A 5,793-nucleotide genomic window follows, 5' to 3' on the forward strand; every position below is an offset into this window, starting at 1 on the left:
GGTGAGAACAAGTACTTTGAATTGTACCCTGTAATGAATTGGCAGCCAGTGTAACGACTGGCGAAGAGCGGACGCGTCTGAGTAACGATTAGCCAGATGGACAACCCTGGCTGCTGCATTAAGGATAGACTGGAAAAATTATGTAATTTTTTTTTTACTTTTTAAACTTTTTTAGTTTGCTTCACTATGGTACAATCATTTTTTGCAGACTGATCGCTTGTATAGCATGGGGATACAGCAGCATCCCTGTGCTATGAAAACTGTCAGCTCTGTACTGACAGAGAGACTTGCTGATCATGCCCTGCGCATGATCAAGCAAATTTCCTAGCTCTGGTGACCCGGATATCGTCTTGATGACATCGAGCCACTATGGCAATGATCGGGACCCCTCGTCACACTGCGGGATCCGGATCTAAGGGCAGAGGGGCTGTCATCCCTCTGCCGGCTCCTAGAATGCTTCTTTCGCCTTCGATCGCAGCATTTAGGGGGATAAAAGTGCCGGGAGCAGTGCGGGACCACTCCTGGCACTTAGTGCCGGGCGTCAGCTGTCAGAATCAGCTGACACTAGGCGACGATTCCCCTCGCACACCCTGTGTGCACGGACGATCGCGATGACATAATAATCTGCCCCTGGTCAATAAGGCCCAGAGCTAAGGGACGCATTATTGCGCCCAATGTCAGAAAGGGGTTAAAGCTCTCCTGATGAGTGTAGCAAAGTGTCTAGCAGCTATGTTTTGACCTGTTTTCGTAAGATGCAACCCATTTCTGACAAGGAGTCCATCATAAAGGTAATTCACTTCATGGTCAAGAAACCTAAAACATTGCTCACGGCACCATCGAAGTAGCCAGTTGATCACCTGTAGAATTCTGTTCAATCTCCTTGGCCCATGTCCATCCATTAGGAGGATGGATGAGAAGACAACTTGCGTTCCCAGATCCTTCACTTTCCAGCCTAGGTCTTCAAAGTCACTGCATATAGTTTCTTTTTTTGCTCTGTCATTTGTTTCTTCCTGTATTAGTAGTCATGTGTGGTCGTTTGTAGCACTGAAGAGTCTTGATACCCTATCAGAATCATCTTTGATTTGAGGCTATGTAAGTGCTGAGGAGCTGATGTAGATAATACCTTTGCTGGGGATGTAGATGTAGATGATGCCAGGGTTAAGGAGCTGATATAGATGGTGCCAGTGCAGAGGAACTGATGTAGATTGTCATAGATGTAATTGCAAAATCTTTAAAGCAATTTTCATGACTCTGTTGTCAGATATCTGGGGCATGGGACCCCTTTCCTGTCACTAGCGCTATAGGTGCCATAGCTATCCCTGCTCCCTGGAATACTTCTAATGGTGAAGACTCCGGAGCCACATACCTTGCTGAACTCCTGAATCTTAAGCTCCCTCCCCCCACTCAGGGAACAGGGGAGTAGAAGTGCATGGCTATACACCAACCAGACTAACAAGGGATTACGTATGGGAATAAAGAAAATACTCTCACAAACAACAGAGGGAACACCGGTAAGTGAAGGTAGGGTAAAACCAAAGTAGGAGAAGAAGATTTGCAAACAACCAAAACCAAGCAACAGTCTTTAGATAAATCCACCAAATGCCTCCTCAAACAACAAAACTCCTCCAGCTCCTGAACCATGCAGCACAAAGATAACTCTGGCAATACCTGCTTGCCAGAGGCCAGTATATGTAGGAGAGAGATGATAGTCGTCAACACTGAACAGCTGAGAGCCTAAGGCAGGTAAGCTTCCAGGAGCTCTCAACTGAGCAGATTAACTCTTTCACTGCTAGAAAAAAACCTGCACTGTTTAATATGAAGGTAAAGTGCTTCTAATCTATGCAGGAGTAGGAGAAATCAGACAGCACGGTCTTCTGGCTTCTCTATGTCATGGTAAACCTGTGACAGCACCCCCCTTTTACAAGAGACCTCAGGACCGAGTTTATCAGGGTGTGCTGGTTGAAAAGACCAAATCAACCTGACTGCATGGATATCATATGCTGGTACCCACATTCTCGCTCCAGGACCAGGGTCCCAGATACTGAAAAGACCGACGAGCCAAGCGAGAATCAAAGATCATAGCAATCTGAAATTCCAAATTCCCATCAACAATGACTGAAGATGGAGGTGGTGGTGATGGTCCAGAGGGTGCAACATATTTTTTGAGTAGAGACCGGTGAAACACATTTTGAATCCTAAAGGTGGGCGACAAAGCAAGGCGGAATCTGAATTATCCAGACATATTATTTCAGTAGGCCCAGGGACATGAGCTAGCGTTCATGTGAGAATGACTGTGGCCCTTATTGTCAGTGAATTATTGATCACTGGCCGCCATTTGTTGACCGGCTGCTGATCACCTATTGTATCTGTACTTGTATTGCAGTCCTAGTATTGTTCTATCTTTGGGAAATGAAGGCACAATGTTTGAATGTTGTTAATATGTTGATGACCCATTGGTGCTCTGCAATATGAAGGACAATCTATGCATGTTGTCCGAACACTCCAGCAGTGAGGAATGACCTCTTTCTCCCTGTAAGGAGGCGACGGGGACCCTCATTTGCCTCCTTCCCTCATTTTAGATTTTCCTGTGATGTATCAATGTGTTATGTGTAATGTGTAGTGTATTGTATATTCTATGTCACTGCAACTGTATTAACTTAGTTCAGGGATAGATGGGGTTAAGAAAGGGGCCAATCCAGCAGGTTGACAAGGCAGGAATTTCCTGTTTCTGGAGCAGAGCTCAGGAAGGCCTGCCCAGAGCAGGATGCTCTCCACCTCCCGGAGTAAAAGGTACCCCGGTCGGTGGAGTACCAGCTGCCAAGGACTGCCGGGCAATGTGGACGGGCCCTAGTGTTGTGGGACCATCCCCAGAAGGACCTCTTTGTGGCTTCCAAATCTGGATGGGAGCTAGTGCTGCTGGACAGGCTCATGAATTTGCAGGGACAGAGCAGGAAGCATTATATTATCTACAGTTAATTGTTCCAGTTGGAACAGAACTGTTCCTGTGGTGTTCTCCTGTGTGCTCAACCCCAGCGTCAGAAGTAAGCGAGTGAGAAAGGTAACTGACTGTGCTACCGAACCGAGACTGCACCTGTCTTTTCATGTGCAAGGTGACGGGGTGCTCACCCACTGTTGTTTTAGTGGACTCGCCCATGACTACCACCCCGTGCCACCTTGTTACATACCTTCCCCCAAGCCTGTGGTAGAATGACTGAATAAGAACTTGTGACCTATAAAAAGGAGGATCTGCCTGTGTTCAGAGAGACTACATTACAATAGCCATGGCATCATGGCTCCAACTGAAGAAATACAGAGCTGCCCCATTGACCATCACTGAACCCTCAAAGATATTTAGAGAATCCATGTTGGAACAATCGGGTCTCCTGGCATCGTAAATCAATGGACTGTCAACTTCCTAAGCACCCACTAGCCCCCCCCCCGTGTCTCTACACTTGGTGGCAGCGGTGGGATATTACTCAGCCTGGCAGAACTGGGCGAGCTGCAGGGGACTGGTGTTCTCAGACACCACCCAGGGCTCCACAACCAGGGAGGCATACAGACAGACCCAGCAGACCATTGATGAGGCATACACAACAAATTTGGGATTCCATTATGTCCAACCCCACCAAATCGGCCTTGGGAAGAGGATCAGAGTGGATGTACAACCGCAACAAGAAACAACTACAGGAACTGTGCCAGCTTCAATGGATTGAATACCAGAACCACCAACACTCGGTTGGATTTGATCAAGGAATTGGTCCATTGAGATGCCCAGAACATCATGGAGGATGATGAAAATTCCACTGAAATGCACCCAGAGGAATTAAGCTGGTTGCCAAATCCAGGATCCAGTGATATCCAATAGCCAGTCACCAGCAGCCTGAATCCAGGAACTGATTGCATTGGGACCCAGAGCCTCAAGAGAGGAGAGGGCTTGTTTTATTGAATCAGTTTTGGAAGTTCCAGTACCCGTTCCACCAACACCGGACCCTACCTTCATGATGGCCGACCACCAAGGAAATCATCCAACACAGATAGTTGATGAACATCTGCAAAGCTTTGAGACCCTAATTATGATGCACCAGGCACCCACAGGTGATTGGGGTAAATACTTGTGGACTAGCTTGACTGGCCAGGCACAGGATGCTGTTCGGTCTCTTGAGACTCAGGACTGTCTGGACTATTAAGGAAACCCTTTTGTCCCTTTTTACCATCACCCCCGAAAGATATCGCACCAAGTTCCGGACATTGTCTCACTAGGGGATCTCCTATGTACAATTTGGCAGTCAGCTATGAAGACACTGCATCTGTTGGCTCAATAGTCAGGCTACCCACTCCGCTGATGCCCTCCGTGATGCGATTGTGCTCAAGCAACTAATGCAGAAAATGGCCACAGAAATACGAGAGTGAGTTTCTGACAGGAAGCCCGAAAATGCAGAACAAGCAGCCCAATTCACTGATGAATTTATAGCCAATCAACCCCACTGGAGACCCAATATGCCCGTCAATCACAGGAGACACTTCACCAAAGATTCAAGCGTCCACCAGCCATTCAAGCAGGACTATCCCACTACCCAGCAGAATCCCGACCAGAACCAGTTTTTACAAACAGGACCCATGGTTTTGTCCACCCACTGCACTTTTACACGTGCGGGCACCTTGAACACATGGCCAAAGAATATCTACAGGGTCAGGGACCCATACCTACAGCCTATCTGTCGGCCCATACACTCAACGTCTGCCAAGATGAGCCATCAGGGTCTGAAGAACCCTACCCCAGGATACACCAGCAAAGGATGAAGTGATATACACTGTTCACACAATATGGCAGATTGACCACCTTACACCAGCCAACCTCCATTGCCACCTCTAGCCGGTCAAGGTTAGTGATATCAAGGCCCAGGGATCTCGGAACACTGGGTCTTCCATCACCCTAGCCAGCCCATATATTGTCAAACCAGAATACCATTATCCAGGCCGCCAACTGGATTCAGCGCTTGCGGAATGGGTGCATTTATGTGGGCAATTTACCAGCCAATGTACAGGAGAAGAAGCTAGAGGAGTTGTTCCAACAGTATGGGAGGATCCGTATCACTGAGCTGAAGAATCATGGCGGAGGCGGTGCCACAACATTCTCCTTCATAACCTTCCAGGATTCACAGGATGAGTGGAAGAAATGGATACAAGTTCAGTTCGCGCCGATTATGTGTGGATTTTCCCAGGTCAAACCGGAGACCAGGGGGAGGTTATGGAGGACTTCGCTGGAGGAACGGATCACCTTCCCGGTGAACTGAATACAGAGACCTAGTCTCAGAGCTTCCCCCTCGGAAGTTGGCAGGATCTAAAAGATCATACTATGAGAGAAGCTGGAGATGTCTACTACGCTGAAGTGCATAAGGATGGCACGGGGATTGTGGAGTTTGTTCGCAAGGAAGACATGGAATATGCTTTGAGGAAACTGGATTATACAAAGTTTCGTTCTCATGAAGGTGAAACCTCTTACATTTTGGGTTTGTGCTTAAAGACATGCTAACGGATTGTCCCTGATAAGTGAAGGATGATTGGAAGCTTATCACATCTGACTAAATAATATGTAATGATGGGGTGGCCTGTATTCTGCTGAGAGACTCCCAGTGTAATGATGAGGTGGCCTGTATTCTGCTGAGAGACTTCAGTGTAATGATGAGGTGGCCTGTATCCTGCTGATAGACTTCAGGAGTAATGATAAGGTGGTCTGTATTCTGCTGAGAGACTCTAGGTGTAATGATGTGGTCAACTGTATTCTGCTGAGAG

General features: G+C 47.4%; 1 pseudogene; it reads left to right on the forward strand.

Annotated features, from left to right (window-relative positions):
• The first annotated feature begins 752 nt into the window (after nt 1–752).
• On the forward strand, nt 753–5,533 carry LOC141060355 (serine/arginine-rich splicing factor 9 pseudogene; annotated as a pseudogene).
• The last annotated feature ends 260 nt before the right edge of the window (nt 5,534–5,793 follow it).

This window comes from Dendrobates tinctorius, unplaced genomic scaffold (genome assembly GCF_039654945.1).
Source record: "Dendrobates tinctorius isolate UK_male_01 unplaced genomic scaffold, ASM3965494v1 ptg000235l, whole genome shotgun sequence".
NCBI lineage: Eukaryota > Metazoa > Chordata > Amphibia > Anura > Dendrobatidae > Dendrobates > Dendrobates tinctorius.